Source organism: Eptatretus burgeri, chromosome 3, assembly GCF_056783735.1.
Source record: "Eptatretus burgeri isolate ZD-2024b chromosome 3, Ebu_testis_v1, whole genome shotgun sequence".
Taxonomy (NCBI): Eukaryota; Metazoa; Chordata; class Myxini; order Myxiniformes; family Myxinidae; genus Eptatretus; species Eptatretus burgeri.
In genome coordinates this window covers 74,910,274-74,924,619 of record NC_140963.1, presented here as the reverse complement: position 1 = coordinate 74,924,619, position 14,346 = coordinate 74,910,274, and the positions used below count along the sequence as shown (strand labels likewise).

Genomic DNA, 14,346 nt, shown 5'->3' with positions numbered 1-14,346 from the left:
CATGTGCTGGTGAGACGAGGCGCCTATCCTTCCTGTCGATGCGCCGATCCTTCCCGTCGATGCGCCGCTTCCCCCACGGAACCACGTCCAAGAAGAGGTCGATGAGTCGCACCAAGCCAGGAACCAAAATGGAGAACAAAGAGCTCCACGAACCAAGAAGAAGAAGCCACCACTCAAAGCTCGAGCCAAATGACCAGCTCAACTCTCTTCCAAACAAAGCAGCTCGAAGCAAAAAGCTCTTCCGATCAAAGCAGAAGCCGAAGCTCACTGAACCACCAAAGCAAAACGCCTCCTCCCGAGCCAGGCCGCAGCCGAAGCTCACTGAGCCAGCCGAAGCAAACAACTTCCGAAGGCCTCAACCCTAAGCCAAGCCAAACAGGACCCAAAGGTCTGCTGAACAACTACTCTCTTCTCCCTTATCCAACTCAGCCCACGAACAAAGAAAGGATCTCTTCCTTATCCTCTTCCGCCCTTCCCCCGCTCCCGGCGTGACTCATGACTCATGCCCTCGTGCTCCATCCCCTGCTCAACCATGGGTGGGAGGGAGTTGTTGACATCATGAGTCACGGGACGGCATGGTTCTTCTTCCTCTTCACAGAAGAAGGGGAGCGATGTCTCCATTGTTCATTCCCGAACTATTAAATCAATCTGCAGTGCATCTAATCGATTTCTGAACATTTAAACAATGGAAGGTGAGCTATCTAGGGAACAAGCACTTATCGACATAGCTGACTAAAGGAACCTGTATGTTGTGTGCAATCGAATTCCAAATTCGTAACAATATCTATACATATATACACATACATATATATATATATATACATATATATCTATACATATATAGCCTGGTGTTGGTGCAGTGGTTGGGGCGGCGGGATTGGGATCCAAAAGGTCCTGAGTTCAAGCCCCGTTGGGCCGCTGAATTAATACACCAGGGGGTTGACTCAGCCTGTCATCCTTCCGAGGTTGGCGAAATGAGTACCAGTGGACTGATTCCGGTGTCTGCCCCGGGTAAAAAAAAATAGGTGCACCTTATCCCTGTGTCATAAGAGGTGACCAGGGTTGCGTCAGGAAGGGCATCTGGCGTAAAAACTTGTGCCAAATCACTGTGGCGACTCTTAACGGGAGCAGCCGAAAGAAGAAGGATATATATATATATATATATATATATATATATATATATATATGTATATGTATATGCATAGATATATGTATATGTATATGCATAGATATATATATATATATATATATATATATATATATATATATATATATATATATATATATGCATAGATATATATATATATATATATATATATATATATATGTATCTATATGTATATATATATATATATATATATTTTTATATATGTTTATATATATATATATATATATATATATATATATATATATTTAAATAAATATGTATGTGTATATATGTACAGATAATGTTACGAATTTGGAATTCGATTGCACACAACATACAGGTTCCTTTAGTCAGCTATGTCGATAAGTGCTTGTTCCCTAGATAGCTCATCTTCCATTGTTAAAATGTTCAGAAATCGATTAGATGCACTGCAGATTGATTTTTATATATATATATATATATATATATATATATATATATATATATATATATATATACATATATACATACACAGCAGATTCATACATATGAGTAGGGAAAGAATACTGGTTCTGGCTCACTTTTCCCCATGTAAATGAATTGGGGATTTTCAGCCATGAAATTTTTCTTTTTTTTCCCCGAAAAAAATAAATCCCCTTTTTAGCCCAAGGTATATTTATTTGTCTCCCCTTTTAACCTGGAGCCTGGTGTTGGCTTAGTGGTTAGGGTGGTGGCTTGGGATCCCAGGGTCCTGAGTTCAAGCCCCGTTGGCTGCTGAATTAACACCAGGGAGTTGACTCAGCCTACCATCCTTCCGAGGTCGGCGAAATGAGTGCCAGTGTACTGGTCCCGGTGTATGCCCCGGTTAGAATAGGTGTACCATATCCCTGTGTGTCGTAAGAGGCGACCAGGGTTGGCGTCAGGAAGGGCATCCGGCCATAAAACATTGCCTCAAGAAAAAGCCAAACCCCTGCACAGCAGGGAAAAATGGCTGTAAAAACGGTCATTTTTTTATTTCCCCTTTTAACCTAGGGGCTCTCAATTCAAATAGCCCATACAACAAGATAAAGATTTGTTAAAGGTGATTCTAAAGAAATATCTGAAACGCCTAAGCCCCGGGACACTCTTTATCAAATAACCCATACAACAAGATAAAGATTTGTTAAAGGTGATTCTAAAGAAATATCTGAAACGTCTAAGACCCGGGACACTCTTTATCAAATAACCCATACAACAAGATAAAGATTTGTTAAAGGTGATTCTAAAGAAATATCTGAAACGTCTAAGCCTCGGGGCACTCTTTATCAAATAACCAATGCATATTGTTTAGCTCACTCATTGAACCTATAAACATTTGTTCATTCTCAAATTCTTTCAATAGTTTAATTTTCTTTGCACAATAATCCCCATCTAAAATATTGAAAAACAAAACATTTGAATCTTTATATTTTTTAAGATACCCCTTTTGTGCCATTACGAAATGATAAGCTTCTCTTAATGATCTCATCTGACCACCTCCTGAGCCACAGGTTATTTTTCTTAAGCCCCGCCCACTTTTCATAAGCCCCGCCCACTTTTCTTTAAACCCCGCCCACTTTCCTCTAAGCCCCGCCCACTTTTCTGTGGATTTTTATAAGCCCCGCCCACTTTTGCTAAGCCCCGCCCACTTTTCATGTGGTGTTTTTTCTAAGCCACGCCCACTTTCCCTAAGCCCCGCCTACTTTTGCTAAGCCCCACCGACTCTTACATCATTTCCAGTTCATCTCTGACTCACAAAGAAATCACAAGAAAATTCCAGCATGTTATGGTTTTGAAAAAATTGCCCAAAGAAGGCCTGCGTGAGCTTGCCCAGGGAATTTCCACAGGAAACCACACCCACCAGTCTTTCCCTATAAAAGCCTCAAGCCCAGGCTCCATTTTAAACAATTTTTTTGCTGGCAATGGTGTGCTGTGTGCTTGCCTGGAACTCTCAGACTTGTATGGAACTAAACCTTCAAGTTGATGAACTGGATTCAAACCTCTTATCTGTTGAGGTAAGATTTTTATTTTCCTATTTTTAGTTCCTTTTAAACATCGACTCGTTTAATAATTAAATAACTTAATTAATACATTATTATCTTCTCTCACAGGAAATTGTATCTGAAATGCAACATGAAAATACCGATTTTGCCACAACTTGGGGTGAAATTTTTGGCTTGGTTGAAGACCTTATGAGCGACCAAGACCGACAGAACGAGCAAGACCTTGAGTGGGATGACTTTGGGGTCCCTTGGAACTCTCTGACTTGTATGGAACTAAACCTTCAAGTTGATGAACTGGATTCAAACCTCTTATCCATTGAGGTAAGATTTTATTTTCCTATTTTTAGTTCCTTTTAAACATCGACTCGTTTAATAATTAAATAACTTAATTAATACATTATTATTTTCTCTCACAGGAAATTGTGTCTGAAATACGAAATGAAAATACTGCTTTTGCTACAACTTGGGGGGAAATTGTTGGCTTGGTTGAAGACCTTATGAGCGACCAAGACCTACAGAACGAGTTCGTCCTTGATGACCCAACCAAAGAGTTATACCTTGGAGACCAGCAAAATCCTGAAAAAGAGTTTTACAGCAATAGTACTCATTGTGAGTTATCAAGACAATACCCACTGAACAAGTTATACCTTGATGAGCCAGAATACAAGTTTTACCTTGGAGACTCACAAATTTTGAAAAAATCAGTAAATGAGTTCTGCCTTGATGGTTTATATAACTACCTTGGAGACTCAGGAAAAGGGTTCTGCCAAGATGGTTCTAAATATGGGGCCTACCTTGGAGACTCACAAATTTTGAAAAAATCAGTAAATGAGTTATCCTTAAGAGACTTTGTAAGTTGGTTTTACTTTGAATACTTGAAATGTGGGTTCTGGATTGATAACTCACAATGTGATACATATCTTGGAAACTCAACGGGAATGTGGTTATACCTTGAAGACTTGGAAAGTTGGGTTTATGTTGGACACTTGAAACTTTTTTGGGGGCTTTTATTTATTTATTTATTTATTTATTTATTATTATTATTTTATTTATTTATATTTTGGAGACTTTTGGAGTTGCTATCACTCTTTGGGATCTAAACCTATCGATGTAGTTCTTTGTCGGATGGTGCTTGATGGGAGCAAGATCAAGAAAGTTCTGGGAAGAAAGTGCAGTCTTACTCCCCCTTTTTACGTCATCAAACCTGAAAGCCTTAAAAGACAGAATTGGAAGAAGAGAAAAAAACAAAAAATATACATTGTTCGTTCTGGGAAGAAAGTGCAGGCTTACTCCCCCTTTCTACGTCATCAAACCTGAAAGCCTTAAAAGACAGAATTGGAAGAAGAAAAAAACGTAAAAAATATATATATAGGTGGAAATCTCATTTTGAAAAAGACATTGTGTTGGGCGAGGATTGAGTTGGGGTTGAGATTTTGAATGTGAGGGTTGGGGTTGAGATTTTGAATGTGAGGGTTGGGACACACACACACACACACACACACACACACACACACACACACACACACACACACACACACACACACACACACACACACACACACACACACACACACACACACACACACCAACAAACAAAGTTAAGCCTTGACTTCAGTTGAGGATTCTGTGTTTGGGGTTCACAGATCTAAGAACGTCCACCCCTTGACACACATTATATACTGTTATACACCTCGGACTTGGCCCTCGAGTGTCCACAACGGTGTATAGTAGGAGGGAGTGAAGCGCCAACCCATTGCTCCCATTGCACACACACACACACACACACACACACACACACACACACACACACACACACACACACACACACACACACACACACACACACACACCAACAAACAAAAGTTAAGCCTTGACTATTCAGTTGAGGATTCTGCATTTGGGGTTCACAGATCTAAGAACGTCCACCCCTTGACACACATTATATACTGTTATACACCTCGGACCTGGCCCTCTAGTGTCCACAAAGGTGTATAGTAGGAGGGAGTGAAGGGACAACCCATTGCTCCCATGGATATTATCTGCTTAGTTTTGTCTTTTGTAATTCCTGTGAATAAAATGAACCTAAAATCTCTCCCCCTTCCAAATCATATATCTTATAAGTCCAAGGAACCGTATCTATTACATCAACAATTTTAAAAAGTTCTTTCGTCCATCGTTTAGTAAAACCCTTTTCAAAATGAGATTTCCACCTATATATTCTTACGATATCACCAACTTTGAACTTAGGTTTTCTGACATTAATCTCTTTTTCATATTTTAATTTTGTAAATGTTTCTGATGGCTTCATATTTGTTGACGTGTGAATCGTGTCATTATACTTATCCACAATATCCTGAATAAAAGATGACCATTGTTGTGAACCGAGTTGTGTGAATTTTTTATATAGTCTCTCTTTTAAGGTACGATTAAAACGTTCAACAACAACTGCCTTCCCTTCATTAAAGGTACTGTATAATGTAATACTGTTATTTTTTAGAAAATTCATAAATGTCTTGTTATAAAACTCCCAACCCTCATCAGTCCACAATTTTTTAGGTTTTCTCTTACTTTTATTAAATATCTGTTGGAAGGCTAACATAAGAGTATTACCTGTTTTGTTTTTTAATGGTACAACCCACGCATATCTACTCCTCAAATCAATAACGGTTAAAGCATACTTGTACCCCTTATCATTATTGAGTTCAATCAAATCAGCAGACCAGATATAATCTACTTCCTTGGAATAAACTTTCCTTCTCTGAAACTTTGTGAATATTGGTTTATGTAATTCATCAGCGAATTGCTCTTCAGTCTTAATAACATCATTAGAGCCTATAAGTTTTTTGAATTTCCAAGACCAAGTTTCAATTTAGCACTGATCATCTTCTTCACAATGAACCGATCAACTTTTTCTCTCAAGGTTGGATTTTGTATCAGAGACAAATTATACAACATTTCTCTATCGGCTTCATGCTTTTTTTTTTTTTTTTTTTTGTATACCTTGGTCGAGGCTCGTATGAGAGCGAACACACAACTCACAGCAAGGAGGCATGAGACAAGAGGGGCGGAAGTGGAAGGGACAAAACATTGGGGAACAGACACAGGTGAACTGTGGAAGGGAGAGGGATGGGGATGGGACAGGGAACATGGCGAGGAGAAGATGGACATTACAGGGACTTTCAGGAAGGAAAGCAGAAGAATTGAAGGAAGTGGGCTTGGGTGGATTATCGGGGGTAGAAAAGATCGAGGATTTGGATGGGGGAAGATAAGAGGTGGTGGTGAACAGCTGTTTTGAAAGCCTGGAGGGAAGAATGGGAAAGAATAGAGTGAGGAAGTTTATTCCAAAGGCGGGAAAAAAGAGGAATGAAAGAGTGAAGATGAGCAGTGATTCGTGATTTTGGTAGTTTTACCAGAAGGGGGTTGTTGGCGGACCTTGAGTGCCCTGTGGAAATGTGGTTGGGACAAATCGCAGAGAGAGCAGGGGGGGCAAGGCTGGAGAGGAGTCGGTAGAAGACAGAAAGACCACCGACTAACCTGCGGTGATTGAGTGAGAGGCCCAATGACTCAGCTTCATTGCGGGAGATGCCAATGATCTTAAATGCCCTGGTTTCGACAGCGTGAAGTCGAGAAAGGTGGGAGGCAGGAGCACCAGCCCAGAGGGGAGAGCAGTACTCCATCAGGCTACGGACAAAAGCTTTGTAAGTGGTCAGGAGCTCAAGAGGGCCGAGGAAGGACTTTGCACGACGGAGGATTCCCAGTCGGCGACTGGCTTTTGAGGCAAGGTTGGAAATGTGACTTTCCCAGGAAAGGTCATGGCAGATAGTGAGACCCAGAAGCTTGAAAGAAAAGACTTCTTCCAGAGGATTGTTGAGAAAGTGGATGGGGGGGTTTTGTAAACGGTCCTTTCGAAGAGACATAGTGAGAGTGTGAGATTTGTCTGGATTGAAAGACATGTTCCACGTGTTGGACCAGTTTGTGATTTTATCCAGATCTGCAGTGAGCGAAGAAGCTGCTGCTTGCCGGTCTGAGGGATGACAGATGGTACGGCAGAGGGTGGAGTCATCGGCAAAGAGAAATAGAGGATTTTCCAGAGAGTCCGAGAGATCATTGATGAAAACCAGAAAAAGAACAGGGCCCAGAACGCTACCTTGAGGAACTCCAGCCTGCACAGGAAGAGGGGATGAAAGAACTCCATTTAGGGCCACACGTTGACTGCGACAGGAGAGGAAGTCTGCGAGCCATGAGTGGAGATGGCCTTGAATACCATGGGAAGAGAGTTTGGTGAGTAGGGCAGGGTGCCAGACTGTGTCAAAAGCACGTGATATGTCCAGGGATACGGCTCGGATTTCCTGTCTGGCATTGAGGACCTCCATCCATTGATGGGAGAGCAGTAGCAGCATATCCAGGGTAGAGTGACCTGGTCTGAAACCAAATTGATGATTGGAAATCAAGCCATTGGAGAAGAGGAAGGATTTCATGTCTGAAGCGATGATGGATTCCATAACCTTGCTGATGATTGGGAGAAGGCTGATTGGTCTGTAGTTACAGGGATCTGTTTTTGCACCTTTTTTATGCAGGGCAGTGATGTTAGCAGATTTCCAAGCAGATGGCAGATGACCTTGGGAAAAGGAGAGGGTGAATAGAACAGAGAGAGGGTGAGCAAGAGCAGAAGAGCAGGCTTTGAGGACACGTGGGCTGATGCCGTCTGGACCGGTTGCAGAATCTGACTCGAGGTTTGAAAGCAAGCTCTCCACCTTGTCAGGAGAAAAGGATACAGAGTCCAGGGACAGTTTGGTGCGACTGGGTAAAGTGGGTAGAGATAGTGATGGGTTTGGGACACAAGATTTAGCTGCAAACACCGAGTTTAGACATTCAGCTTTATCACGTGTGGAATCAGCAGTGCGGCCATTTGAGGTAAGGGAGGGGATGGAGGGGGAACATACACCAGAAACAGATTTGATTAAACGCCACCAGGATTTTGAGGAGGGAGAGAGGTTTGAGAGTTCAGACTTGAGATGAGAAAGATGTTGTTTTCTGGCTCTCCTGAGGGTAGATACACACTTGTTCCGAGCTTTGTGGAAAGAACTGAGATTGCCCTCAGTTGGGTTTGCTTTCCATGAGGCAAAGGCAAGTTGTTTCAGGACAACTGCCTCACCACAAGCTTCAGTAAACCAAGGGCGGGAGGAAGGGTAAGACAACTGAACACGAGAGGGGATAAATCTGTGCATGAGGGAGAGCAAGTTTCTTTGAAAGAATTCCCAGGATGAGTTGATGTTTGAGAAAGTAGTGATAGGAGACCAATCTGTAAGTTTGATGGCTGCTCGGAGACCCTGCCAGTCGGCTTGAGTGAAATGCCAGACTCGACGGCGGTGAGGTGGTTCTCTGATAACAGCCAGAGAGATGTCCACTTTAACAAGGACGTGGTCAGAAGAACCAATTGGAGCGAAGGAAGAGCAGCAGATATTGTCAGGGAAATTTGTCAAAATCAGATCCAGAAGAGATGGAGTACCATTGGTTGAGATCCGGGTCGGGAAGTTGACCGATTGAGTCAGTCCCAATGAGTCACAGAAAGCTTTTGCTGATGTCCCATGGCAGGTGAGAGAGGTACCCACACCTAGCCAACTGGCGTGATGACAATTGAAGTCACCACATAAGAGGAAGAGAGAGTTTGGATGAGAAGATAGAAGATGGTCCATGTTTTCGGAGAGTGAGGTGTAGATGGAGTCATCACTGTTCGGTGGACGGTACAGTACACATATAAACATGAGGTGGGAGTGGAGGGGAAGCCGAAGCCAGAGGTATTCCTGGGGGTGTGGGGGAGTGAGAGCAGTGCAGGGAGAGTGAGGAATAGAGTCTTTGATGAAGAGAGCAACACCTCCACCAGGACGAGGCTCAGGTCTGTCATACCGTAAGAGGGAGTAACCAGGGAGAGATACTTGGGAGTCAGACACGTCTTGGGAGAGGAAAGTTTCTGTTAGGCAGATAATGTCTGGTTTGTCAGTGGCAACCTGCATGGAAAGATCTGAAAGGTTTGAGCGAAGGCCCCGGATATTTGAGGTCCACACTTTTAATGAAGAGGTAGGGGAGGAGGCTTTGGGTGCAGGAGGTGGAGGGGACGGGGGAGGGTAGGACGAGGGACGAGGGGGGAGGTAAGGAGGGTTGCTGAAGGAGTGTGGGGTATTGCAGAATAGCGAGGGGAGGGGGCGGAAGAAGGAGGAGAAAAGTCTCTGTGGTGCTGGGGGAGAGGGGGGACAAGAGACAAGGAAGATGGCAGTTGAGGATTTGAGGAGGTGGAGTGAAGAGATGGAGGTGAGAGGGCAGTGGAGGGAGGCAGGTTGGTGGATGAGAGGGGGGCAACTTAGAGAAGGAAGAGTGAGGGGGATGAAAGGTGGGAGAAAGGTGAGGGGGAATTTTTGAAAGAGGAGAGAGGGAGGCTTGGAGGGAGAAGAGTGGGATGGTTGCTTTGAGAGTGAGAGTGAGGGGTGAGGGGGGTGAGTTGGCACTGAAGTTGGAAAAAAAGAATGGTTGATGGAAAGCGAGCATCCATGGCAAACTGTGGTTTTTAAAAGTTTTAGGTCAGAGATGCGATTTAACACAATTCTTGATGGGTGCAATGAAGGCGAATTCAGAGCATGGAGAGAAGAAGCGCTGTAATAGTTGGATTTTTTAGGCAAGGAATGAAGGAGAGGTCGAAAAGGGAGCAGTCTGTTAAAATAGCAGAAGAGTAGTGCATTGTGAAACAGTAAAGAGTACCACAAGTGTGAGAGAGGAAGATGAAGCATTATAAGATCGTTTTTGTTGTTTATATTAATGTATGAGAGAGTTCAACAGATTAGGTCATGGAAGTGTAAAAAAAAAAAGAAATCGAGGAAGACGAGGAGGAAGTTAAGAGGAAGAAGAAGTAGCAGAATCGGGAGAAGGTGAGCGTGTTGTTGTTGTTGTTGTTGGGTATATATATATATATATATATATATATTTTTTTTTTGAGATGAGAAAGATTAGTTGGGGGAATGGGGGATGTTTGGAAAGTGGGGAGGATGAAAATTGAAGGTAATGGGGAGGATAGAAATTGAAGGTAATGGGGAGAAAAAACAAACAAACAAACAAACAAAAAAAAACGATCGAACACCGAGTGGAACCGGTAGGCCTCAAGCCTAGGACTAGGCCTCAAACACCAGGTAAGAACGTCGACATAAATACTCACAAAATAGCACGATTTTTGAAACAAAACCGAACTAGGAACACACATTAACATGTAGGTGAGAAAATTAAACAGTTAAAACGGGACAAATAACAACCGGAACTTAACTTTGAGGACGTCAGCAGGGAGCCCCGAAGGAGACCTCTTGCCGCTCAAAACCGGAACCGGAAGCTTTTCTTCCAACGTTGTGGTATTCCCATAATCAATATCGTGTCTCATGCACACTTCATCAACTCTATTGATAGGCTGACTCCAGGATTTAGGATTGTCTGCCTCATCTAATCTTTTATCCAAGTTTGTGCCTGGGCCACAGAAAGAATACCCTGGAAGATGTAATTCCCCTGGTATTCCAGTAGTTGTAAATTTACTTCCTGATAAAAACTTTTGTATATCTCCTCCTAGTTTGTGTTGGGAGATAAATTGATTTTTTTTTGAACCACACACCGAACATATACCTTTTTGTATAACCCTGTTATTTTTACTTTTAATATATGAAATATTTTTAGTATTAGTTTTCTTTTTACATTTGAGACAATAACTCATTTATTTATGAGAAAAATTCCTGCAGAGTGCAAAAACCTTTTTAGTTTCCAACATGCACATTTGAATCTTAATTTTTAAAACATAAAGAATCCTTAGAAATGCCTTCACTCTCTCCCCCATTTATTTAAGAAAAAAAAAATGAAAAACTTGAATTAAAATACATGTCTTCTCGATGTCAATAGTCTTGTCAAAAGTATTGTAAATAGACTTATCAATTCTTTGTTTTCCTCCTCGGTGGGTTGAGTTATTTTCTGTAATACCCCTAATCTTTTTTTAATCTCACTGGTTTCCATATTTTGATATTTATTTTGTCTCGCTCTTTCCTCCCTCTCCTCCTTCTCTCTCTTCTCTTTTTCCTCCTTCTCTTTCTTCTCCCTCTCCTCCCTCTCCTTCTCTTTCTTCTCCCTCTCCTCCCTCTCTCTCTTCTCTCTCTCCCCCCTCTCTCTCTTCTCTCTTTCCTCCCTCTCTCTCTTCTCCCTCTCCTCCTTCTCTCTCTTCTCTTTTTCCTCCTTCTCTTTCTTCTCCCTCTACTCCTTTTCCTCCTCTTCCCTCTCTTCTTCAACTCCTTCCTCATCCCTTACTATCCTTGAATCGCTTACACCCCATAGAATATTATACATATATTCATCAGGATTTCTTGTTATTCCTGTATCCAAAATAATTTTTTTTACAACAGGAAACCAATAAAATTTCTTTTGAATTTCTAAAAGAGCCTTACCTTTTCTTAACTTTATAATTTTTTCATTATTTAACATTCTAATTAAATCTAAAGTTGTCGGTTTATCAACATCAGCATAATGCCAATCTTTTATTGAAAATACCTCATTCTTATGTTGTAGAACATATTTATTAAAATACCGAATACCCTTTTCTTGAAGGTATGCTTGGACACAGAAATGATAATTTTCTTGAAGCCTTCTTGCTGTCATTTATGTATTAGAAATATATGTTGGAATAATATTATGGCACGAAACAACTCCCCATCTTCCCATAGTTAAATCATTTTGTATTTCCTTACTTATTATTTATAATCCTGTTTTTTCTGTTTTCATGAGATAAACAAGGGCAAAACCATTATTATATTTACCCTTATTAAATTCTTTTATTTGTTGTTTACTAATCGTAGCCCCACAAAACTCATTCTCGATACCAAGTGGATAATATTCTTCCTTACGAGACTGATTTAATTGTTCCAGGTCTTCGAGGTTAATTTTAAATGACCAATTATACCCTAAATCATTCATGTCATACCGCCATTGTTCTATTCTCATACAAACGATACGCCCTTCTTTATAAAAATTTATTTTAATTCGAACTGTGAATTCTGTATGACCTGGAGATGATATCAACACTTCTGTATCTTTGGAATACACAGCTGTTTTATTTAAGTATATATATTGTGATAAATCACTTAATCTCACCAACTCATTCGCTTCAGTTGGGGTTGGATAATTTTTTAATTTATAAGCATTTTTCATGTTAATATTTTTGGTTATATTATATTTATGTCGTTCAGCCTGTGCCTTTGTGTAATAATTTGATAAATCAATATCCAGTTCTTGAGATACACCAAAGATAGAACCATCTTTACCAACATAAGTCATTTATATTAGATTAAAAATAATATCATAAAATTTTTTATTTTTGTTGAGTTGAAATAACACATATAGGCATAATTGGCCACAACACTTGGAATTTAATTCTTGTACTTGAAATGTTTGATAAACACCATTCTGTAAGAATTTTATGACTTCAACAGGTGGTGGAAGACCAAAACTATCAAAATAATATTTGTCTTGACTATTAAAAATACAAACCCAATGAGAACCGTTCCCATTATTATCTTCTAAGTTCATAATAATATTCTTTGTATGTTTCGGCACATTTGTTAATTCATCTCTCATACAAATAACCACATTATGAATTTTTAATTTCTGACAATATTTGACAAGTTGTAAATTTGATGTTGTATTCTTTCCAAATTCTTTCAACCACTCATCAATGCTCATTTATTTATTAGAAAGATATAATCCATTACCTCTTTTCGTTAATTTTACACCTGCTTGTGCTATAGAAGAAAGCATATCTCCAACTAACAATCTCGCTTTATCAGGCAGACCTTCAAGTTTTTCAGCAAAATCTACAATTACACCACTTCCACTAATTTGTTTCTCCAACTCTTTGTTATGTCTTTCCAATTCTTTTTGAGCCTGGAGTTGAGCCTTCCTTTCGTTGGCAGTTTTCACCGCTGTTGAAATACCACCCGTCAATGCTCCAACCGCACTTAAACCAGCAAATAAAGGAATTAGAAATGGGAGAAATCCTCCACTCGTCTCTCTTATTGAATATTTTTTCAACATTGGTTTTGTCATTTTAATTTTAAGTGAGCCAGTGTCATTCAAGATTTTAACCTGTTCTCTTGTGAGAAAAACATCAATTCTTACTGCTCCTTTTCTCTGAATTGTATTAACGTAAATCGTACAAGGCTTTTGATTTTGAACACAAGATGATAGTTTATGAAGATTGATTTGATTAACATATACCCCAGTTGGTACTTTGCCACTCATTTATTTAACAAAAAATTATGTGAGACTAATCATCACACCATTATCTGTATTAATCTGCAATTCTGTTTCTTCCAAAAGCAAACAATATGTATCAACTTCTTCACTCTCTCCTCTTTAAAATGTATAGGGAAGTATCCACTCGATTAGACTTTATAGTTTCCTTTTGAGCGCTCAGGTCAAACGCATAGATTGTATGCAAACTTTTAAATGCTGTCATATCCAAAATAGGTTCTTTATTTCCATTACTTTCACACACCTTTTGGTAAGACTTGTATGCTTCAGCAAAATCATTTTTTTCCCAATTAATTTCCAATCTATCTCGTGGGTAAAATGTTCCATCCAGAGAAACGCGAAGTTGTTTCACCTTAGCATTATCACTCAATGCATTATTCTTATCAGTCGCAGTATCACCATCTGGCTTTTTAAAAATGATCCACAGATATCGTGGCTTTCCTTCCAGAACACCCAAATTCCACGTGTAAGTAGTTTGATTGAGTTTAACGTGTTGACATCTTCTTTTGAGGTATGATACACTGAGTGGTTTCTTTGAGTTAAGTCTTCGATTCAACATCTCTTCTGTTTTAAGATTAGGAGTATATTCACTGATATACCAACTCATCTCCTCAATTACAAATTTATTCTGTTCACCAAAAGCACTACCAACACCAAAAAGCAATCGATTTTCATTATCATTCCTCTGTAGTTGAAATCTAATTTTAAGACCATACAGAACTTTATCATGATCACAAAATCCAAATATACCTTTAAGAGGAACTGCCACAGTAAAACTATTTTCTGCTTTTGTATCATCATTATACATTCCTTTCCTTTGAGTATATCCAGGGTCTGTGTCTGTTCCCGTTGACATATCAGGAATAAAACCTTCGG

General features: G+C 40.1%; 1 long non-coding RNA gene across 1 annotated transcript; it reads left to right on the top strand.

Annotated features, from left to right (window-relative positions):
* The first annotated feature begins 3,092 nt into the window (after window positions 1-3,092).
* Window positions 3,093-4,979, top strand: LOC147030199 (uncharacterized). Its single transcript, XR_015056257.1, has 2 exons — window positions 3,093-3,468; window positions 3,564-4,979. It is a non-coding gene; the product is annotated as an uncharacterized LOC147030199 (long non-coding RNA).
* The last annotated feature ends 9,367 nt before the right edge of the window (window positions 4,980-14,346 follow it).